This window comes from Macaca mulatta, chromosome 15, assembly GCF_049350105.2.
Source record: "Macaca mulatta isolate MMU2019108-1 chromosome 15, T2T-MMU8v2.0, whole genome shotgun sequence".
NCBI classification, from domain to species: domain Eukaryota; kingdom Metazoa; phylum Chordata; class Mammalia; order Primates; family Cercopithecidae; genus Macaca; species Macaca mulatta.
This window is the reverse complement of record NC_133420.1, coordinates 78,919,158-78,944,432: the sequence shown is the minus strand read 5'-3', so window position 1 is coordinate 78,944,432 and position 25,275 is coordinate 78,919,158.

Sequence of the window (25,275 nt, the reverse complement as noted above, 5' to 3'; positions counted from 1 at the left end):
TTCTAGACTCTACCCTGACACCCTGAAGGTTGGAAGACTAAACAAGACCCTATTCCTCTCTGAATGAGATGATTTTGTAATAAGGTCATCATCCCCCCTAAAGCAAGTTGGAAAATTGAGAAACAAAAACCCCATATTCTGTAATATAACTCTCATATAAACCAGTCTTCAAATGAACCAACTGACTGATCAGGCAACTCAAAACAACAAAAAGGAAAGCATAGCAGCCTAAAATTAATGGCATCTCTTGTTCCAGTCACAGTTCCTTTGGTTGCCAGCTCTAGAAATCTACTCTGGCCCCCTACAGCAAAAAAGGGGTTTATTAGGACATTATCAGAGGCCCACTGAGAATGCATTGGAAGCTGAAGCCAATAGGAACAGCACTAGGAGATTCTCCATGGAGCCCAGTGGTGATGTCCTTAGCACACTGCAACTGCTGCAAGTAAAGGTTAAGAGCCCTTAGTGTGTTCTTTACTGGATCCTGATCCCAGGCTAGGATCCGTTTGGCCAAGCCAAGCCTAGGTCACATGCCCACATCCAGGCTGCGAGGGTCTGGGAAGAAGAGGATCTACCATCAGTGACTTCCCCAGTGTGAGGCAGACTGTGTGTCTAACTAATATCACACCCAAGAGAGGATGTGGACAGCCAAAAACCATGATGCTTGTCCCTGATGGAGCACAGGACACACTGCCCCAAAAATATGGCTTCTTGGAAACTGAGGAAACAGCATAAGCAGAAAGGTCACTCTCTGACCCTGCCCCACCTTACTGTGTGAAAGTGAGCCACAAAAGAATTTTCTGACCTGCTTCCCCTGAAAGTAAGTTATAAAACTCTCATGCAACAGATGTCCTGTCTTATTCCCAGAGAAAAGAAACAAAGACACAGAGATGCCAAGAAGAATCTGAACAAACAGCATCCCAAGTGATAGGATTTGCCTCCATGTCCCTACCCAAATCTCATCTTGTAGCTCCCATAATTCCTGCTTGTTATGGGAGGGACCCGGTGGGAGATGACTGAATCATGGGAGCAAGTCCTTCCCATGCCGTTCTCACGATAGTGAATGGGTCTCATGAGATCTGGTGGTGTTAAAAACAAGAGTTTCTCTGCACAAGCTCTCTCTTTGCCTGTTGCCGTCCACATAAGACATGACTGCTCCTCCTTGCCTTCCACCATGATTGTGAGGCTTCCCCAGCCATGTGGAACTGTAAGTCCAATTAAACCTCTTTTTTTTGTAAATTGCCCAGTCTCAGGTATGTCTTTATTAACAGTGTGAAAACAGACTAATACACCAAGTTTCCCCAGTTTATTAATATTAAACCTTACCCCCATTTGTTCAATCATATTTCTACACAACTATCCATTCTCCATCAAACCTAAGCATAAAAAGACAGTTTTACCCATGGGTCTTCATTTCTGAAGGTTCTCATGTTAGACACAATTTAAATAAATTTGTTAGGCTTTTCTCTTGTTAATCTTTCTTTTGTAACATGGGTATCAGCCATGAGACTTGTGATGGATGAGAGAAAGATACGACTTTTTCTCCGTCGTCCCCAATACCTACTGATTTATGTCTCCACTCATTCAATCAACAGATGTGTGCCAGACAGTGTTCTGAGCACTGAGGATATAAGAGAGAATAAGCCAAAGTTCCTTCTCTCCTGACACTTATATTCTAGTGTGTGGGTGGGTAGGAGGTAGACAATGAACAAATAAATAGATAATGATGCCAATTGTTGTGGCTTCAAGGACTATGAATATTACCAAAACAGGGGAGGGGAACCAGAAGTGCTGGGGGCCTGCTCTTCTATGTAGAGTGATTGTGGAGGAGATCATGTGGCTATGTGGGGGAAGAGGAGAGGAGCCAAGATTATGAAAGGCATTCTAGCTCACATGAAGGATTTTGACTCTGATTCTAAATAAGATAAGAATTCTTTAGAGAGTTTTGATCAAAAAAGTGTCCTGATCCAATTAATATTTTACTTGGATAATTTTGGCTGCTGGATTGAGAATTAGCTTTTGAGGTACAAGGGAAAAAGAGGACGGACTATTGTTAAACTCAAGTCTCTCCCAACTGCGATACTACACTGTGGAGTCAGAGTTCACAAGTAAAGGGAACCCTGGAAAGGGTCTAGTCTAACACTAGGAAGCAGCTCAGAGATGTGAAGGAACCACGGCAGCTCTGGGAGGGCTGAGGTGTGAGCCAGGCCTCCTGCCTTGTGCCTGGGCTATCTTCACTAAGTTACAATGATAACAGAAGAGGCTTTGTCCTTCTTTGTCCCCCAAGGAAGGTGGACCATGGCTTCCTCATCCACCCAGATCTCTTGGGGATGAAGAAACTCTGCCCTTATCAGGCCCCTCCCTGCACTGTGGGATGAGCATGCCACGGTGCAGAAGCTTGGGTGGTAGTACTATATATCAGTCACTGTGCCTTTCCCAGCCACGTCCGGCCGGAAGAGGTGACCCTTAGCAGCTGCCTTTTGTGATGCATGACTTTCTCCCTCAATCCCCACCTCAGCCAGACCCTAGATGACAGGATTAGGGGTAGACTCCTGATTCAAGGCAATATACCTGAGGCCTGGCCAGGGAGCTATGATAATGCAACCCAGCAGGAAGAGATGAGCACAGCCAATAGGATTCCCCTTCTGGCATCTGAACTAAGACATAACAACAGCAAGAAGTTCTCAGCAGCGGGGCCTGCAGCTAAATGCAAACATAGACATAGAGCTGGGTTAGGGGTTGTGGCAAACAAGTGAGGAGAGAGCGGACCTGCAGAGAAAAGAAAAGAGGTTTTGAATCTCATGGAGGCTTTGAATATCATGGTACCCATGAAGGACACAGGAAATGGCTCGCTGACACTAATGCCAGAGCAGTTGCAAGAAAAATCACAAACTCCTTCCACTCAAATTCCTAGAATTAGCTTGCCCTGAGGCCTGGTGGTTCTATCTTTTGTGAAAATGTGTATAGATACAGTGGCATCTGCTCCTAAATGTTTAGGCTTTAGAAATATCCACCTCTGCTCAGCTAGTCTGGCTTTCAGGCCACCACCGAGAAGACTACACCTAAGATAGTACCATACATTCCCGTTCTTAGACACCCACTCACCTCCCAGTTCTGATGAGGTCTTTTTCCTCATGTCTCTATATCCAGGGCAAGTTTATAGACAATCTCATTTTACTCCAAGGATATGTTGATTGAGATATAGCTATAGTGATCAACATCTTTAAAATTCTACATGTGTATTAGTCCATTTTCATACTGCTATGAAGAAATGCCCAAGACTGGGTAATTTATAAAGAAAAAGAGGTTTAATGAACTCACAGTGTGACGTGGCTGGGGAAGTCTCACAATCATGGCAGAAAGTGAAGGAGGAGCAAAGGCATGTCTTACATGCTGGCAGGAAATACAGCATGTGTAAGGGAATTCCCCTTTATAAAACTATCAGATCTTGTGACTTATTCACTATCCTGAGAACAGCATGGGAAAAAAACCACCCCCATGATGCAATTACCTCCTACTGGGTCCCTCCCATGACACGTGGGGATTATGGGAGCTACAATTCAAGATAAGATTTGGGTGAGGACACAGCCAAACCATATCATTCTGCCCCTGGCCCCTGGCCCCTGGACAAATATCATGTCCTCACATTTCAAAATCAATCATGCCTTCCCAACAGTCCCCCAAAGTCTTAACTCATTTCAGCCTTAACTCAAAATGTCCAAAGTCTCATATGAGACAAGGTAAGTCCCTTTGCCTATGAGCCTCTAAAATAGAAAGCAAGTTAATTTCTTCCTAGATACAATGGGGATACAGGCTTTGGGTAAATGCAGCCATTACAAATGGGAGAAATTGGCCAATACAAAGGGGCTAGAGGCCCCATGTAAGTCCAAAATCCAGTGTAGTAGTCAAATTAAAGCTCCAAAATGATCTCCTTTGACTCCATGTCTCAGATACAGGCCACACTGATGCAAGAGTTGGGTTCCCATGGTCTTGGGCAGCTCTGCCCGTGTGGATTTGAAGGGTACAACCCCTATCCTGGCTGCTTTCATCAGCTGGCATTGAGTGTCTGTGGCTTTTCCAGGTACATGGTGCAAGCTGTCAGTGGATCTACCATTCTGGGGTTTGGATGATGGTGTCCCTCTTCTCACAGCTCCACTGGGGAGTGCCCCAGTGGGGATTCTGTGTAGGGGCTCCCCCTTTACATTTCCCTTCTGTACTTCCCTGACAGATGTTCTCCATGAGGGCTCTGCCCCTGCAGCATACCTCTGCCTAGACATCCAAGCATTTCCATACATCCTCTGAAATCTAGGCAGAGGTTCCCAAACCTCAGTGCTTGACTTCTGTATACCTGTGGGCCCAACACCATGTGTAAGCCACCAAGCTTTGGGGCTTGCACCCTCTGAAGCAATGGCCTGAGCTGTATGTTGGCCCTTTTTAGCCACTGCTGGGACACAGGGCACCAAATCCCAAGACTGCACAAAGCAGCAAGGCCCTGGACCTGGGCCATGAAACCGTTTTTTCCTCCTAGGCCTCCTGGCTTGTGATGGGAAGGGCTGCCATGAAGTCCACTGACATGCCCTAGACATTTTCCCCATTGTCTTGGTGATTAACATTTGGCTCCTCATTACCTATGCAAATTTCTGCAGCCAGCTTGAATTTCTCCTCAGAAAATGGGTTTTTCCCATAAAAAAACCTAGAAGAAAACCTAGGCAATACCATTCAGGACATAGGCATGGGCAAGGACTTCATGACTAAAACACCAAAAGCAATGGCAACAAAAGCCAAAATTGACAAATGGGATCTCATTAAACTAAAGAGCTTCTGCACAGCAAAAGAAACTATCATCAGAGTGAACAGGCAACCTACAGAATGGGAGAAAATTTTTACAATCTACCCATCTGACAAAAGGCTAATATCCAGAACCTACAAAGAACTTAAACAAATTTACAAGAAAAAATCAAAACACCCCATCAAAAAGTGGGCAAGGGATATGAACAGACACTTCTCAAAAGAAGACATGTACACAGCCAACAGACACATGAAAAAATGCTCATCACCACTGGCCATCAGAGAAACGCAAATCAAAACCACAATGAGATACCATCTCACACCAGTTAGAATGGCAATCATTAAAAAGTCAGGAAACAACAGGTGCTGGAGAGGATGTGGAGAAATAGGAACACTTTTACACCGTTGGGGGGAACTGTAAACTAGTTCAACCATTGTGGAACACAGTGTGGCGATTCCTCAAGGATCTAGAACTAGAAATACCATTTGACCCAGCCATCCCATTACTGGAGATATACCCAAAGAATTAAAAATCATGCTGCTATAAAGACACATGGACATGTATGTTTACTGTGGCACTATTCACAATAGCAAAGACTTGGAACCAACCCAAATGTCCATCAATGACAGACTAGATTAAGAAAATGTGGCATATATACACCATGGAATACTATGCAGCCATAAAAAAGGATGAGTTCATGTCCTTTGTAGGGACATGGATGAAGCTGGAAACCATCATTCTGAGCAAACTATTGCAAGGACAGAAAAACAAACACTGCATGTTCTCACTCATGGGTGGGAATTGAACAATGAGAACACTTGGACACAGGGTAGGGAACATCACCAGGGCCTGTCATGGGGAGGGGGGAGGTGGGAGGAACAGCATTAGGAGATATACCTAATGTAAATGATGAGTTAATGGGTACAGCACACCAACATGGCACATATATACATATGTAACAAACCAGCACATTGTGCACATGTACCCTAGAATTTAAAGTATAATAAAAAAATTTTTTAATAAATCAATAAATAAAAAGAAAATAGGTTTTTCTTTTCTATCACGTCAGGCTGCAAAATTTTTTAACTCTTATGCTCTGCTTCCCTTTAAAATACGAGTTCCAACTCCAAACCATATCTTTGTGAATCAATAAAACTGAATGTTTTTATGAGCAACCAAGACACCTCTTGAATGCTTTGTTTCTTAGTAATTTCTTCCACCAGATACCCTAAATCATCTCTCGAGTTCAAAGTTCCACAGATCTCAAGGGCAGGGTTAAAATGCCACTAGTCTCTTTGCTAAAGCACAACAAGAGTCACTTTTGCTCCAGTTCCCAACAAGTTCCTCATCTCCATCTGAGGCCACCTCAGCCTGGACTTTATTGTCCACATCACTATCAGCATTTTGGTCAAAGCCACTCAACAAGTCTCTAGGAAGTTCCAAACTTTCCCACATCGTCCTGTCTTCTGAGCCCTCCAAGTCTTTAGGAAGTTTAAACTTTCTCATATTTTCCTGTCTTCTTCTGAGCCCTCTAAACTGCTCCAACTTTTGCCTGTTACCCAATTCCAAAGTCACTTTCACATTTGCATGTATCTTTACAACGGTACCCCACTCTACTAGTACCAATTTATTGTATTAGTCCATTCTCACACTGCTAATAAAGACATACCCGAGACTGGGTTATTTATAAAGGAAAGAGGTTTAATTGACTCATAGTTCCACACAGCTTAGGAGGCCTCAGGACACTTACAATCATGGCAGAAGGGGAAGCAAACATGTCCTTCTTCATATGGCAGCAGGAAGGAGAAGAATGAGAGCAAAATGGGGAAAACCTGCTTATAAAACCATTAGATCTCATGAGACTTATTCACTATCATGAGAACAACATGAAAAAATACGCACCCTCATGATTTTATTTCCTCCCACTAGGTCCCTCCCAAGACACATGGGGATTATGGGAACTACAATTTAAGATGAGATTTGGTGGGTACACAGCCAAATCATATAAGCATATATTGTTTATTTAAAATCAGCCAGACATGGTGGCCCATGCCTGTAACCCCAGCACTTTGGGAGGCCAAGGCAGGTGGATCATCTGAGGTCAGTTCAAGACCAGCCTGTCCAACATGGTGAAATCCCATCTCTACTAAAAACACAAAATTAGCTGGGCATGGTGGCGGATGCCTGTAACCCAGCTACTCAGGAGGCTGAGGCAGGAGAATCACTTCAGCCCAGGAGGCAGAGGTTGCAGAGAGCTGAGATCACACCCATTGCACACCAGCCTGAGCAACAAGAGTGAAACTCTGTCTCAAAAAAAACAAAAATAAAAATAAAGGCTATCTTTTAAAAAGCTATGTGATGATATTTCAAGTCCATCAACAATGTCTAACCAAGAGGTCTGGACAGCCATCCTGCTGGACTAATAGCTTACCTGACTTGTAGAATTAAATGCCAAGGGATCCTGTATTCTTACTGTCTTGTGTAAAGCATAATTAGGAAGATAAGATTACATCTTAAGGGGTAGAAAAATTTTCCTTGGGTTACTGAACTGATCATTTCACCTCCACCATTAAAACAAGTGTTCCTTCCAGTGGTTTGCATAGCTGGTCATAAGCAGGTCTCTAGGTCTCAGGGACACACTCTCATTGATATCAATGACGTAGATCTTCTAAGCTGAGTATTTATAAAATTTGTCAGCAAAACCACTGAGGATCAGGATTTTGAGATTCAGCTTTCTGAATGGTCCCATCTTTAAAATTCTCACATATATGCCCCTGCCAAACAAATGAAGGATTCTAAGCAGCAGGGTCTGGCGGGAAAAATAGACTATTGCCAACGGCAGAGGCATTGTCTGTTTGTGTTCCTAAGAAGCAGAGTCTGAAATGGGGATTCTCGAAAAAGTAGTTTATTAGGGGAGAGAGCTTGGGAGAAAGGGAGCAAAAAGGCTGAATAGGGCTCAGAAGAAAGTTAAACAAAGATGTGACTCAGGTGGCTCCAGTGTGATCCCACAGGGAGCCCTGGGATACAAATTACACCAGAGAGGTGGTCCTATCTTCAGGCAAGTTGCCTTTTTTTTCTTTTTTTTTTTTTTTTTTTACCCCTTGTTAGTCATTGGTCTTCGGAGGTGAGGAGGTGGGCATATAACCTCTAGATCGGAGCAGCTTCCATCTGACCACAGGCAAATCTCTGCAGAAAAGGGTGCCATGAGCTATTAGCAGCCAATACAGCCCCAGATCACAGAGGGCACTAGCCTGGTGAGGGAGGTCTGAGCTGGGCATCTCAGATGTTGCCCTGAATGACTGTGCAAGAATCAGTGGTGACCATCATTACTAAAGAGGAAAAAATCTCTGGTACTGGAGTCACATCAGACTTTGGGTTTATGGTTTTGCTTTTGTTTTCATTTATGAACTTGGGTCCCTGTACTAGGTCAAATCGTGGGCTACCAAAAGACATGTCCACATCCTAAACACCAGAGGCTATGAATGTAGCCTTATTGGTAAAAGGGTTTTAGAAGACATAATCAGGTGAAGGATCTCAAGATGAGATCACCCTGGACTATCTGGTTGGGCTCTAAATCTAATGGCAAGTGTCCTTATTAGAAACAGAAGAGACAGATACAGAGGTGACAGCCATGTGAAGATGCAGATCATGCAGCCAGAAGCCAAGGGAGACCTGGAGCCACCAGAAGCAGGAGAAGACAAGGAATAGAATTTTCCCTAGAGCATTTGGAGGAACAAATAGTCTCTCTCTGTCACCCAGGCTGAAATGCAGTGGCACTATCTTGACTCATTGCAGCCTTGACTTTCTGGGCTCAATGGATCCCCCCACCTCAGCCTCCCAAGTAGCTGGGACTACAGGCATGAGACACCATGCCGGGCTGATTTTTGTATTTTTGTTGAGAGTTTCACCATCTTGCGCAAGCTGGTTTCGAACTCCTGGGCTCAAGCAATCCTCCAGCCTCGGCCTCCCAAAGTGCTGGGAATACAGGCGTGAACCACCAGGCCTAGCCCAAGCATGAAGTTTTTAATAAAACACAACTACAACAGCACTCTTTATCTTATTTATACTTCTTAAGGAAACTATAAACTTTTTATACTTTTTAGTGAAGTATATACTTTTTACATATATTCAAATATGCACATATCATTAGGATAGAGCTTGATACATTTTCACAAACTGAACACAATCATGTAACCAGCACCCAGATTAAAAACAGAACATTACCAGCACCCCAGAAACTTCCACGTACTCCTTTTTCAGTCACTACTCTCCCACAAGAAAAACCATGATGCTGATGTCTAATCACATAGGTTAACTTTGCATATCTTCAAACTTTATATAAATGTAATCATACAGTACATATTCTTTTATGTGTGTCTTCTTTTGTGCCACATAGTGTTGGTCAGATTTATCCATAATGTTACATGTAATGAACTGCTCAGCATCATTGTTGTATATAGTATTTGATTTGGGGAATATCTCATAGTAGATCAATTCATTCTACTAATAATGGACATTTGGGTTGTTGTCAATTTTTAGCTATTGCAAATAGTGCTGCTATAAAAATTCTAGTTTATAGCTTTTGGCAAATATACATATAGAATAATCTTGGGGAAATTGATATCTCTACAGTATTAAATCTTCCAAAACATGAACAACATACATTTATTTAAGTCTTTTTAAAATTTCTCTCAATATTGTTTTGTAGTCTTCTTTGTTGAAGACTGGCACATTTTTCATTAGATGTATTCCTTAGTGTTTTATATTTTTGATGCTATTATAAATTGTACAGGGACTCTGTGGGATTTTAAGGAGATGGAACATTTTAATAGCCTGAGCTTTATTGCCTTTCTAGACAAGAATCCTAAAATTTTATTTTATTAACATAATAGGAGGAGAAAGATTATTTAAATATCCCAAACTGTTAAAACTGACAAAAAGGAAAACAAATAAGACCAGAGGCTGCAATTAGCCAATTACAGTGCCAACTACAAATTCCAGTTTTCATTTCCAACAGTATCTAATAGGCCCCAAGAAACCTTTTCCCAGAAAAGGATCCAAAAGAAACAAGTTGAAATTCCATGGTTTGTGTAAAAGAAATAAATTCTTTTTTTATTGATCTCTGGCTAGAGAGTTGAGTACTTTTTCTGATTTCAAAAATTTGAAAGTGAGACAAAATCCAATATTTATACATTCGTATTATGTGTCAAGTGCATTTTACATAATTATCTCTTTTAATTTTCATGACAAACCTACACACTGTTAGCATTTATTCAATTTTCTAGTTGAGGAATCTGAAATGCAAGAGATTAATGCCCCAAATCATACTCCATCAGTGATAGAAATGCAAATTCAGGCCTGACAGATGCCAACGGCAAACCCGCCTCCCCATCTTTAGAAGTAACATGAATTGGTATCTTTCTAACTATTAAAATTAAAGTCGTGTTCATTAAGAAATTTTGAAAAATATAGAAAAACATGAAGAAATGATTATATATATATTTTTTAACTCAATATCACTTATAATAACATCCTCATGACTATATACTCTTGAACATTATTATTCTAACATCTACATACTTTTTCATAAGTTAATACCCCGTAATATTTAAACCAAATACCTTTCATGTTGGACACGTAAAACTATTTCTATTTTTCATGTAATACATGACTCAGCAATGAACCTTGCATCTGTATCATTGCAACTTTGCACACACCTCTGATTATTTATGATAAATTCCTCCAAGTATTCTCCTGATTCAAAGGGACAGAAACATGTTAAGACTGGTAATACACATGGTCAAATCCTCTTCCTTCCTTCCCTCCCATCTCCCAGATAACTCACAGCTTCTTCCTATCCTTAGCAAGAGAGAGTGGCCATCTGCTGTCTTTGTCTATGCTGGATATTACCACTTAGAAAAATATTTCCCAATCGGATAGGTCTAAAAAATCATATTATTTTAATTTACACTTTTTTAAATACCAGTGGTTTTCAGCATCTACTTACTGGCCGTGTGTATTTGTCCATTGGGATGTTTCTCAACGAATGCTCTCGGGATCACTTGCATTAAAATGTTTATGTGCATAGGAAATAGGTAGATTCCTGAGTCCCAGTTCAGACTACCTAAAATGATCCCTGCATGGGGGTTGGAGGGAGGAAATTTAATTTTGTTAGCTCTGCTGGCAATTCATATGGACTCTAGATTTTGATCATCACTGCCCTCCTCCAGTCGGGCCTTTGCAGATTCCAGACCTAGAAGCAGCAAACAAGTCTACATGTTAGTAGTGGAAGAGACCTGAATTACCTGGAGTTATGGCCGCAATATCCATACGGGTCAGTAGCAACTTCAGTCCTTGCCTCGTCTGAAGAAATAATTCAACTGAGGGGCATAAAGCAGAAAAAGAGACTGAGGCAAGTTCCAGAGCAAGAATGGAAGTCTATTTTAAAAGGCTTTAGAACAGGAAAGAAAGGAAAATTCACTTGGAAGAGGCCCAGTGGGCACCTGAAGGTCCAAGGGAGAAAAGAGCAAAAAAAGGGGGCCTTTAATCTTTTCTTTTTTTTTTTTTTGAGACGGAGTCTCTCTCTGTCCCGGAGCTGGAGTGCAGTGGCGCAATCTCGGCTCACTGCAAGCTCCGCCTCCTGGGTTTACGCCATTCTCCTGCCTCAGCCTCCCGAGTAGCTGGGACACCAGGCGCCTACCACGGCGCCCGGCTAATTTTTTGAAGTTTTTAGTAGAGACGGGGGACTTTAATCTTAATCCTGGAACTTTACAGGCTCGCCTCTTTCCAACAAAAAACATAGGATTCCCGCATGCGCAGTGCTTTTCTTACCCTCTGGAATTGTGTTTAGGGAGTTATACGCATGCCCATCTGAGGCATTTTCCTTTTTCCGGTGGTGTGTGTTCCTGGAATGTCTTCACCATTTTGTCTGTTAACATGCATGCTCAAGAAGCTGCTTTTCCCTGGGTTCTACATTCAATGAACATTTTTAATGTTAACAGGTGTGGACCATCAGTGACTTGTCTCTACCTGGCTGCCGAATTACGGTTTCTAGAGAGGCAATACGATAATTGCCGAACCATGACCCGACATTTCTAGTAGGTTGGGGAGAGCCCCCTCCTGCCCTGCTCATGCCTAACTACCTGTAACACACACAGCCAAGGACTTGATCCTTTTATAAGTCAAAATCACTGGTGATTCTCACATGAAGCTTTTGTTTGTCTGTATAATTCAAATGTGCTTTCAGGTATTTTTTTTTTTTTTTTGAAGAGATGGGGTCTAACTCTGTTGCCCAGGCTGGAGTTCAGTGCTGTGATCACAGCTCACTGCAGCCTCGAACTCCTAGGCTCAAGCAATCCTCCAGCCTCAACCTCCGGAGTAGCTGGAACTACAGGCATGCACCACCATGCCCACCTCGGGTACATTATCTTAATAACTGCAGAGAAATCTCTGAGCTGTCATAGTTCAACCCCTCATTAAGCCATGTGAATAAGCTTAAAACACATTTTTTTGTGGTATAGTCAAGCCAATGACTAACGATTCAACATCTCTGCCCAGCAGGATGCTAACTACACAGCAAAAGAAGGGGTTTTTTTAAAAAATTATTTTATTTTATTTATTTATTTTTTTTAAGACGGAGTCTCGCTCTGTCCCGGGGCTGGAGTGCAGTGGCGTGATCTCTGCTCACTGTAAGCTCCGCCTCCCGGGTTCACGGAATTCTCCTGCCTCAGCCTCCCGAGTAGCTGGGACTACAGGCACCCGCCACCACGCCCAGCTAACTTTTTGTATTTTTAGTAGAGATGGGGTTTCACCGTATTAGCCAAGATGGTCTCGTTCTGCTGACCTTGTGAGCCGCTCGCCTTGGCCTCTCAAAATGCTGGGATTACAGGCGTGAGCCACCGCACCCGGCCAAGAAGAGGGTTTTTTTAAAGAAGATAAAATTTTTCTTTTGAAGAATTTAAGAAATCCTGCAAGAGCTTTGAAACTAGTAGAGTTTCACAAGTAGACAACCAAGCACAATAAAGCGCCATCCCATCCTGGATTTCGAAGAGCCAGATGAAAAGCCTAGTAGGATGGGGTCCTCAGCCTCTCCCATCTTATTTCCCTTCACTGATTAGGCCCTAGTAAATGGAAACAAAAGGATTGTTTTCCTGGGGACAGTATGTACATGTTTAAAGACATTCAGCTTCTGTAAATGCCTTACAGGGAATTTTAAGGATGTAAAAACTACAGTGATACTGTTTGAGAAGCAGCTTTTTTCTTATTGCCTTTGCAATTCAAGCAAGCCAAACATAATTCTATGAGCAGTTGTTAAATGTTAAGTGTAAGGATTACCTAATATTTACTACCAGCAGGCCAAAATGACGCAAACAATAGGCCAGAGCTAGCAGGGTGAGAAGGAGGTGGCACGTCATATTCATGTGAGGAAACCTCTTCCCAAGGAAATAGGTAGAAACATCCCTGTTACAGACTGAATCATGCTGCCCTCTAAATTCATGTTGAAGTCCTAACACCCAGTGTGACTGCATGTGGAAATAGGGCCTTGTATTAGTCTGAGTGCTCCAGAGAAATAGAACTAATAGGATGTATATATAATATGTAGAAAGAGGTTTATTATAACGAATTGGCTTGTGTGATTATGAAGGTTGGCAAGACACTGATATGCAGAGTGAATTGGCAAGCTGGAAACCAAGGAAGGCAATTTAATTCTAGTCCAAGGCTGAAGGCCTAGAACCAGGATGAATTGATGTTTCAGTATGAGTCTGAAAGCAGGAAAAAAGCTGATGTTTCAATTCCAAGGCCGTCAAGCAGGAAGAATGCTCTTCTACTCAGGGAAGGGTCAGGCTTTTTATTCTACTTAGACCTTTAACTGATTGGACAAGGGCCACTGACATCAGAGAGGGCAAGCTGCTTTACTCCGTCTACCAATTTAAATGTTAATCTCATCCAAAATCACCTCACAGATGTACCCAGGATGTTTGACCAAATTTCTGGGCCCAGTCAAATTGACATACAAAATTAACTATCACAAGAAAGGTAAGGTTCAAACATTAAGATCATAAGGGTGGGGTCCTAATTCTATATGACTGGTGTCTTTATAAGAAGGGGAGACTGGGACACACAGAGAGACACCAAGGAAGCACATGCAGGGAGGAAAGGCCATGTGAGGACACAGCAAGCAAATGACCATCGCAAGCCAAGGAGAGAGGCTCGGGAGAAACCAAACCTGCCAACACCTTTATCTTGGACTTCCAGCCTCCAGAACTGTGAGAAATAAATTTCTGTTGTTTAAGACACCCAGACTGTGGTATTTTGTTATCACAGCCTGAGCAGACTAACACAGTCCCTTTCCCAGGAAGGAAGAGAAAACAGCTTTCCTGCTGCAAACCATCATGTATAAAGAACTTATGCCTGCACTGAGCTATACATTTTTCACCCACTGCCATCATTTATCCTCATGACACTGTCCAGAAGTGGGTGTGCATATCTTTGTATCAGTTAGGAATAGGTTTGGTTGCACATAATAGAAAATCCAAGCTACCATGGCTTGACCAAATGAAGGCTTATTTTTCTCATATTCAATAAGTGCAGAAGAAAGCAGACCAGGGCTATGAGGCAGCTCAGGGAGATGATGTGGCAGCTGTCATACCCAGGCTCCATCAAGCTTCTGTTTAGCTATTCTTCATGCATGGCTTTTGTTCTTATGCTTATTTCCTTGTACTAACAAGAATGTAACTCCATCTCTCGCATTCAGGTAAGAAGAATAGGAAGAATGATGAGCAAAAGGCACAGGACAACTCAGTTTCTCTTTTAAAAAAGGTTTTACAGAAAAGCAGAACTCCTGCTTACAGTCCATTAGATTGCTCTATGTTATGCTGCAAGGGGGGCTGAGATCTGTCATTTTAGCAGAATAGAACTGAGGGAGAAGGAGAGAATGACTACTAGCAGGCAACAGCAGTGTTTGCCACCTTCCCCTTGCATGGATGAGTATGGATAAATTATACACATCAGCTATTATTTAAATCATGACCCTTGGGGAAGGGGATGCTATTGATAATAATGCCAGGACAGCAGGCATAAAACAGGACTCTCCTGAACAAAGTGTTTGGATGCCCTACAGAGGAGGCCAAGAAAGGATAGTTAACTTTCCAAGGACACATTAAGGATTCCAACCCTGCTAACTCTTACTCCAACACTCATCCTCCTTAACAATTGCACTAGAATGTTATGATTATGAGGATGTAGATGTAGATTATTTGCTTCAGAAACACTAAAGTGCTTGCTAAAAATACTGATTCCTTGACCCTACCCCAGGGCTTTGGATTCGCTAAGTCTAGAGTAGAGGCCTGGAGGTCTGCTTCCTAAATAAACATGCCAGGGTGAGTCTGATGCAGTGAGCTGCATTCCAGGAACCATTGTTTTAAGACAACCAAACCTGTATAAATAAGCAAAAATCCTCCACCATGCTTTAACTAGGAGAAAAATGACATTTATTCAACTTCTGTGACTCAGTAGTTTAAAAGGACAATGGGACATTTCTTGCAGGACCTGGTCCTCCTGATAAGGACTACGCATTACCTAGGTAATCTGGGAACCAGGCAAACCTTCATCTCATTGGGGACAGGAAAGGTGAGCCGACCCGTGCAAGGCTGTGGGAGGGTCAAAGCAGCCCAATGGCCAGAGGTGTGTCTCTCCCCACTCCTGCCCAGGTAACTGTTATATGCTGAGCCTATCAACTCCCCTGAGGTGAGGTGGGGTGGGTCGCAGGAAACCAGCTCTATTCTGATAACCACAGAACAAGAGGGTTGGTAGCCTCTAGAAAAAGTATCCAAATAAGAGGGAGCAAGTATAGATTTTTCACTCATACAACAAATAGTTTTTTAACACCTACTCTGTCAGAGACCTAGTGCTAAGGATATGTTGATGAGAAAATACACAAGATACCTGCCTTCACAGAGCTTTCAGTTGAGCAGTGAGGGAAATCCTACATCAAAGAACCTCACTGGTGAATGCATACTTAACACACTGCCTCCATTGATCTGAAGGAAGCCTCCAGAGCTCTCAGACCTTACAGAGTGCCAAAACCACCTCTCCGCCTCTTCCAGTTCATTCTTCAATCTCAGTTCATACCATACTCCCTTGGTCCAGGTCAAACTCCCTGGTATTGGCTGATACTCAAATACCCGTTAAATGCACATATGAAGAAATAAATGCTCTAAGTCCAAGCATTACAAAGTTTTCTCAATTTTTGCACACATTGATTGCAAGGTATACAAACAATTTGATAACACTTTCTTTTTTTTTTTTGGTTGGGAGTGGGAAGGGAGGAGTTAGAAAAAAAAAACACATTAAAATTTCCAGACCATAAGATGCATCTAAATTTCATGAGTTTGAAAATGCAGAGAGAAATGAGTTTTAGAAACAAGGAAAAGCAGTACTTAGTGACTTGCAACCATCATCTGCTCATCACTTGGGCAGGGACAGGGGAGTATATATTAGTACATCAGTATTTTCTGCATTTACCTGTGGGAACCTCAAGGCCGGGGAAGGTCAGACTTGGTGTAATGCAAGGGTTTATATGGCAGTTTGTATTTTCCAAACCCTCTCATTCCTTGTGTTCTTCTTATAAGGTGGCATCAACACTCCTCCCACCAAGAAGTAAGGCCTGTTCCCTCCTCTTGCATCTAGAGGGTGAGTGCATGGCAGGGGAGCGGAGGGGGTATGAATGGGTAACTTCTCCAAACTATAGAATACAGTGGAAAGGGCCAGGTGCAGTGGCTTATGCCTGTAATCCCAACACTTTGAAAGGCTAAGGCAGATGGATCACTTGAGGCCAGGAGTTTGAGACCAGCCTGGCCAACATGGCAAAACTATCTTTACTAAAAATACAAAAAATTAGCAAGGCACGGTGGCACATGCCTGTAGTCCCAGCTGCTTGGAAGACTGATGCACAAGGATCACTTGAACCTGGAAGGCGGAGGTTGCAGTGAGCAGAGATTGTGCCGCTGATGAAGTGAGACTCTGTCTCAAAAAAAAAAAAAGAAAGAAAGAAAGAATACAGTGGAAGAGACACAATGCAACTTCCAAGGCTAGGTTATCTCTCTGCCTAGCTCTGGCTGTCTCTTAGGATGCTGATCCTCAGTACAGTTCAGCTGCCATGTTGGCAGGGAGCACAGGCCACATAAAGAGGCCATATGGAGGTGTTCCAGCTGACAGCATCAGAGAATGTCTCAACTGACAGCTGGAGCAACCACCAGACAAGTCTCTGAGTGAGGCTTCAGATAATTCCAGACACTAGATTTCAAGTCACCCCAGCTGACATTAAGTGATGCAGGCAACCTGTCCCTACAGAGACCTAAGCAATTTGTAGATCTGTGAGCAAAACATAGGTCATTATTAATTCAAGTCACTAAGTTTGGGGGCAGTTCATTATACAGCCATAGTAACTGAAACAGCATGCAAATGCTTGCTGCTTTTTTTCTTGGCAATAACCACAGAAACATGGTAACAACTAAGTTTTATGTCCTGCTTTAGAGTTTGCTTCTTGCACTCTTTCATTTCACCAATAAATTATTGCCATCACCTCCACTTCACATGCAAGGAAATTGAGACACAGAAAGACAAAGCAATTTATCCACAGTCATACCTTCTTCTTCATGGGGACAAGACAAGGGTTAGTGGAGTTATTAAGAGGAATTAAAGGAGTACAGGTTTTGAATGCTGGCTCTTCCTCCTTTCTTGCTGCCTGCCTTCGGATAAGTCATTAGCCTCTCTGAGTCTCAGTTCTCTCATTGTGAAATGCAGATGAAAATAGTACCACTTTGTGGAATTTTTATTGAATGTTTAACTACACAAGCAGCACTTAAGACAAAGTCAGGCCCAGAGTCAGGCGGTCTTTTGTCTTGTGGCTCCAGCAGCCCGGCACCTTTGACAGGGCTGGCACTCCACGAACATTTCCTGGATAAATGAATGAACAAATGAATTGAACTGCCATCTACTGGGCCCAAAATGCCTCCTCCTGTTATATCAGGATGCCACACTTAGGGCTTATAACTAGCAGGGTTGATTTTCCTTGGCAAATACTAAATGGAAACTGTGTACTGGGTTGGCACAGACTGGAAAAATTGGAATTTTTTCCTATGCTTCTATGAATCTCCCATTCATAGAAGGATTCGAAAATTCAGAATTTATACACACAGCCACACACACATTGTAGCATCACACAGTGTTCATAAATCAGGACTGGGATGCCCACTCCTTAAGGACTATTGCCCCAACCTTGGCTGAGCTCTGGCCCTCTGAGCCAGGACAGTGGCTTACAGGTTCCTTCGCCCTGCACCCAATCCAAACACAAACCCACCACTTGCCCAGCTCGGCAGAGTGGCACTAGCTACTCTCTGCTGAAAACAAGGAAGAGAAATCAATTTCTTTCTAGCCATACTGAGTGCAGCAAGCAGGGTAAGGCCGAACTCTGTCAAACAATGTAGAAAACCCGATTTAATACTGAGATGGACCCAATTCTCTGACAGGCGTGTTAAATGTGATTAAAGCTGCACAGCATTCCCCGCATACCCATCTGCCATGTTGAGGAGCCCACAGCTGTTCTGATTTCTGATGTACAGTTTCTTGTCAGTTGTTTCAAATGCATCTCATCTTGCCTGTAATCTGGGCTCTCCCTCCCTCGCCCCTCGTCAGGCCAGCCTTGGCCGGCTTCTCTAAGCAGTCGCTGATATCCACATGCCTTTGGCCGCGGGTCTGTAGAGGCATGTGTGAGCTCTGGCTGGTGCAAAAATGTGTGATCACAGAGAAAGCTTAGCGCTTTAGCGGCTGGAATGAGTCTCTTGGATCCTAAGCTGTTGTGACGCCACCACCTGCAGCTCCTGCAGGTTTTTGCTGCGGGATGAGGGGAAAGAGCAGGGACAAATCATTTTTGATGCTACAGAGAGCTGTTCCTGAGATGCCCACAAGCTACCACGGAAATACAATCTGAAAACTCTGGAAATCCAGTGCAGGCACACTTCAGGGTTCTGGGGAAAGGCAGAGGCAGAAATGGAAGTGGGGTTCTTCTGGGCAAGGGATGGAGTCCACGGAGGCCACTGCAACCTTGTGGCCAGAAGGCACAGATAAGGCAGAGGACAGCCGATTTCAAGAGGACTGGATCGCCTAGCATCAGCCCATGTGGCATCTTCATGAGAATTTTTTAAAGGTTGGGGCTGTGGCCCTGCACCAAGGTACACAACCCAGCAAGCAGGGCATAGGCTGGATTTCAGCCCCACTCACCCTCTTGACCAGGGGTCCTTGTGCAATAAACAACATGTACAACCACACATATCAACACTGAACAGAGGAAGAGCTCCAAGGAGCATAGGGAGGTCATGATGAGAACTAGGGGGACAAAATAAGTGAAAAATGCCTGCCCTCAAGCAACTGAGAGCAAGCAAGGCTAACAAATGGACGTGGAAAACATAGGAGAGCATAAGAGAAGGGCCAGGGAGAAATAGAAAAACGGAGTGCCAAGGGATTTAAAGAGGAGAACATGCTTCTGGTTGGGGAAATCAAGAAAGGATTGCAGAGAGAGATGGCATTTGAAATGAAAAGGAGAAAAGTACACAAAGACACTTCAAACAGAGAGGCATGAACAAAGAAATGGCAGAGGGGAGATCAGGGCCATGTAACGGGACAGTCCATAGTCCAATTTGTCTGGAGCTTAAAGTGGATGGAAGAGATGACATCTCACATCTCCCTCGGGCTCCACACAAGAATTATGCTATGGCAGACACCTCATAAATGGAGAATGAGGCTCTGACCCTGACTCCCTCTCCATGTGTCTCTGGCCAGCCCATCTTCACCCTGATGATGACCTCCCCACCACTTGTGCATTTGCTCATTGTGGCCTCCACTGTGCCATCACCTTCTTGTTCTCTTTCGTGGACGTTGGAGCACTAAAATAATTTGGGGATATATTCTAGAGGATCTTGAATGACAATTATGGAGGATCTTGAATGTAACAAAGATGTGGACTTTGTAGCAGATCTAGGGATCAAGAAGAGCCACTGGCCATTTTTGACATAATTCCTGATCAGAGCGACACGATCAGAATGCACCTAGGAAAATCACCCAGTGGAGGAAGGATTGGAGAGGAACAAGGCAGGACTGAATAGGATGCTATGCTCCAGGTGGGGAAAACGGAGGGAGTGAAGGGGGCAGGAAGGAAAAGTAGGGCCAATTCAAAAGACAATATGGAGACTAGAAAGGGTGTCTGGTGGAAAATTGGGTCAAATCCTTGAATTCTGTCAGAATTAAGTCCTGCCAGTCTGCACTGGGCTCTTGGATGCAAAGGCTCGGGTGCTGTGTTTCTACACACCCAACTGCAACACAGCAGAGGGTACTGACACCATGCTGGAGTCAGTCAATCAAAAAACGACTTGCTTGTGCAGGGGGAAACTGACTGCAGTGCATCTGTCTACCAGAGAGTTGGTGTCTTCCTGGGGAATGCTACAATGGGAATAGCAGAAATGAAATCATCAGACTGGAATGTTATTACAAAATCAATCACTTTCATGGAAATCTTTATTCCACTAATAGTCTCATTTTGAGTATAAGATTTTATCTGTTTAGAAAGAAATGTGGGAGAGGGAAAAAAGAAGGTGAAGAGAAGAGTAGGGAGAAAAGATGAGGTAAGATACATATACGCCTTCTTAAGTCTCCAATTCACTTAAGAACTTAAAATAAAATAATAAATGGTTCAGAAACACAAACATATTGATTCTCCCTTAGCTATCTGTATTAATGTGCTAGGGCTGCTGTAACGAAGTACCACAAACTGGGTGGCTTCAATAACAGAAATTTGTTGTCTTACGGTTCTATTTTTTGTTTTGTTTTATTTTTGGGATAACATCTCATTCTGTCACTCAGGCTGGAGTGCAGTGGCACAAACAACTCACTGCAACCTTGACCTCCTGGGCTCAAGTGATCCTTTCACTTAACTGGGACCACAGGCATGCACCACCACACCCAGGCAATTCCTTTAGTTTTTGTAGAGATGGGATCTCCCCACCTTGCCCAGGTTAGTCTCGAACTCCTGGGCTCAAGCAACCCTCCTGCCTTGGCATCCCAAATCCCAAAGGGATTATAGGCCACCACACCTGGCCCTGTCTCATAGTTATGGAGGCTGAAATTTCAAAATCAAGGGATCAGCAGGGCCATGCTTTCTCGGAAACCTGTAAGGGAACCCTTCCTTGCCTGTTCCTAGCTTCTGGTGGTTTGCTGGCAATCTTTGGCATTCCTTGGCTTGTCACTGCATAACATCAATCTCTGCCTTGATCTTCACATGGCATTTTCCCTGTGTGTCTCTCCTGACTCTTCTTATAAGGACATTAGTCATATTGGTTTAGGGACCAGTCCTACTCTTGTATAAACTCTTCTTAAATAATTACATTGACACCAACTCTATTTCCAAATAATATCAAATTCTGAGACACTAGGGATTAGGACTTCAACATATCTTTGTAAGGGGACACAACTCAACACCTAACACTCCCACATTTCACTGTTCTTTCTCCCAGAAAACGTAGGTTTGTCTCCCAAAGAGGGCCTCATCTAAGAGACTCCTTCCCTGACCTCTCTCATCTCTTCACACCTAGGTTTCCACTCTAGGAACTTCTCAGGGAGGCAGAATGGATTTGGTGTCAACGTAGGGAACCCCTATGACTGGTCCTTGGGGTCGAATCCTAACTACAAGATTGGCTGGCTGTGGCCAAAAAAGCCCAGGGGCTCATTTGGATCCTCCCCTACCTTGAGGTATTCCTAAGGAAACACTGTTATTACCACCATCAGTCTGGTCAAAGGGGATGGCAGAGCCTTCTTGCTTTCTGGCTCAAGTATGCACATACTCTTCACTGGGTGGGGTTTCTGCACAAAAACACAAATGTTATCCTTTGCTCATCTCCTATGATCTATGACACTCACTATGAAACTCCAGAGGTTGTCAAGAATACCTTCCCTTCCCCAACTCTCCTATTTTCTGTTGTCAATTTGCTTTTCTACAAGGGGTCCTCCTAGAGATATTTGAAGACTTTTTTTTTAGTACAATGTCCACTCCCACTCCCTTAGGGATCAGTCCATTTAACTTCACATAGTAAGCCAACCAAGTCCTCAGGCTCGACACAAGAAGGATGCTGTGGAAGACACCCCGAGCATGGAGAATGAGGCCCTGACTCCCATTCCGTGCATCTCTGGCCAGCCCATCTTTACCCTGACAATGACTCCCACTGCTTGTGCATTTGCTCATCATGACCTCCACTGTGCCATCTTTCCTCTCAGACCATCATCTTCTTGTTTTGTTTCCTGGACTTTGAAACACACCTGCTTCCCTCCTGGAATGGCACATCAGCAGCTTGCCACCCGAGACACAGTCACACCCTATAGTGCAATACAGACCCCATACCTATAGGCTGCACCCTGCTGGCCTAGTCTCCCATAGACCCTCTTTCTCGAATGCAGAGAAGTCATGCAAATGAATCAGACACAGCCCTGCCACATTTCTCTACGTGACTACTCATCGTGGTGACAATGGTAATATTGGAATACCTCCTGCCCTAGGAAGGAATTATTTCTAAGGGGCTGATTGTTGCTTCCCAACTCCCCATGAAGCAAGCTCATTAGCTTGCTCCACTCAGCTAACCAGCCTGGACAGAGCTGCTGCTGCATACTGGGAAACGTGGCATTCTTGCTTGTCTCAGAAATAATTCACTCTTCCCTCAAAGCCCCAATTCTTCAGTTCTGTGGCTCAATGCTTTCTTAAGATATATGTTGAAAATGACAACTCTGTATTAGAGGAAAACTTGAGTATAGGCCCTTCAGTTCTTTTAAAGACATCAGAAATCACTTAGAGATTTCCTTAAAGAAAAAAACAGTATTACTTGAAAACGAAGTTGGTTTAATTCAATAAATATTTGCTGGCAAATATTACGTTTCAGGCACAAAAGACAAAAGAAAAATAAGGCACCATCCCCAACCTCATGAGTGCATGTTGGTGACAGAAGCACAGTACAAATGGCCACGTGGCATTGGTATAACATCAAAGGTCACGTTCCTACAAGCCTGAGCTCTTCCTTCCCCAAACCTCAGGTCACATTGGTACCACTCTGCTTAAATACTGGCAAAACTCAAATTGTCGTTTACTAAGCACATTCATTTTAGATCAGGTATAAATAAATAAATAATAAGATAAAACCACAAAAAGGATCTGTGCATATATATACACACATATACAAATATATAGTGTGTATTGCAACCTCAAGAGACACAGTCACAAATGCCATAATCCAGAATGTCGAAATCTCTAAAGATCAAATTCCCTGAAGTCTAAAATTTCTAACATCTAAAATCCCTAGTCTCTAAAATCCCCAAAATCACAATCCTGAAAGATTAAAATACCAAATGTTGAAATCCCGAAAGCAGAATCCTAGGGGAGGGATTAGTACATTTTCAGTTGTACACAGAATAGCTGCATCATATTAGTTCAATCATCTTAGGCTAACTATTATCTTGTTAGTGTCTTTGTTTGGAAGTTAAGTATAGTTTAAGGGTGCCAAGTGGACAAGGAGTGGATTTGTGGACTTAATTTTAAGTACTAACTTCACAGAATTAAGGAATACCTAGAAACCTGGTAAATCATTATTCTGGGTGTGTCTGTGAGGGTGTTTCCAGAGATTAGTGTGTGAGTGTGAATGAACTAGGCAGGCAAGATATACCCTCAGTGTTGGCAGGCACTGCCTAATCAGCCAAAGGCCCCGAACAAACAAATACAGAAGGTGAATTTGTCTTCTACTGAAGCTGAGATAAATTTTTCTTCTGCTGCTTTGGACATCAGAAATTTAGGCTTTGGGTTGCGGGACTTACACCAGTGGCACTCTGGATCCTGAGGCTTTTGACCTTGGACAGAGAGTTACACCATCTGCTTTCTAGGTTCTAAGGCTTTTGAACTTGCACAGAGCCACACTACCAACATCCCAGGGTCTCCAGCTTGCAGGTGGCCTGTCATGGAAATTCTTAGCTTCCATAATTGTGTGAGACAATTCCCCATTAAATCTCCTCTTATATATCTAAATCTATATCTTATTGGTTCTATCTCTCTGGAGAACACTAATACAGATTTTGTACTGGGGAAATCAGATATCATTCTTTCTTACTGCATTCCCTACAACATAATGGAAGAGATCTGTGAAACTGTTCCCTCTAATTTAAGTGTTTGAGGCTACTTAATGGTGAAAGATAAAAGTTTAAAACTGATTATTATTGGTGCTGCAAAAGCAGAAAATCACCTAATTGCAACAGCCAAGCAATAACCAGACTTTCAGATGGACAGCATATACTTATGAAATTTGTAGACCACAACCACTCTCCAAATAAAAGTACAGTGAGTGTTTCCAAACTCATAGATGTGAAAACAAATGAAAAACACAAGAAATCTCCCCTGTCAAATTATTCAATTGTATACAACTTCTGCACCTTCACACGTAGCACCAGTTGGCTATGCTATGTGCTTTTATCTTTGCATCATTTCTAGGACTGGCGGTATAAATTGCACAATGACTTTTAGAGAGTTCTAATTCATTTTAGACATTTTTTAAAAAATTGACGCCAAGAAAGTGCTTTATCACAATGTTGACGTTGTATGTAAGCACTATGCATGCATGTAAAAAATATTGAAACTTCCTCAGTAAATGAAGATGTAAAGAATTTATCTTTCACAAACGCAAATGTATAAAAAATACCTCTCTTTGTACATCTGCATTTGTGAAAGATACGATTTCGTGAGATCCCAATTCTTTGGGTGACTGCATAGGCAGTGGTGACCCATTGTAGTTTTTGTTTGCTCTTGTCAAAAGATTTAGGTTGTCCATCATGGTATTTCAGATGTCCACAGTTGCAAAGCTGGGTGCACAGAATTGCCAACCATAGTGGTATGCATTTATAAATTTCGCTTTCTGACCTACGTCTTCATGTATACAGTTCATCTGCTCGTAACTGTTATGCCCTCATGACTGTTGTTAGTACCTCGGACTGTTCATGCTTGCAAAAATAACTATGTTATTATTAACTAGTCTGTCGTGTTAAGCAGTCTATGAAGTATGCTGTCATTCTTTTATACTTCTCAAATAAATCCCCCTTTTATAAGGTAAATAAATTTATTTTAAAGAATTTTTATTTTTTACAGAATTATATTTTGGGGATTTTGGACTAGGAATTTTGATCTTTTGGGGTTTCAACATTCAGGATTATGGTGTTTGGAATTGTGTCTTTTGGTATTATGGCCTAAACCTGCCAACAAGTGGCAGAGCAAGGATTCAAACCCAGGTCTGTCCCATTCCAAAGAACATCCTCATAACCAAAGTGCCAGTCAGACTGTCCGGGTGCTACTATGCTCCAGGAAAACCTGGAGGGAAGGTTACAGATTGAGCCTCAAAATTCAGGTTGGGATCCAA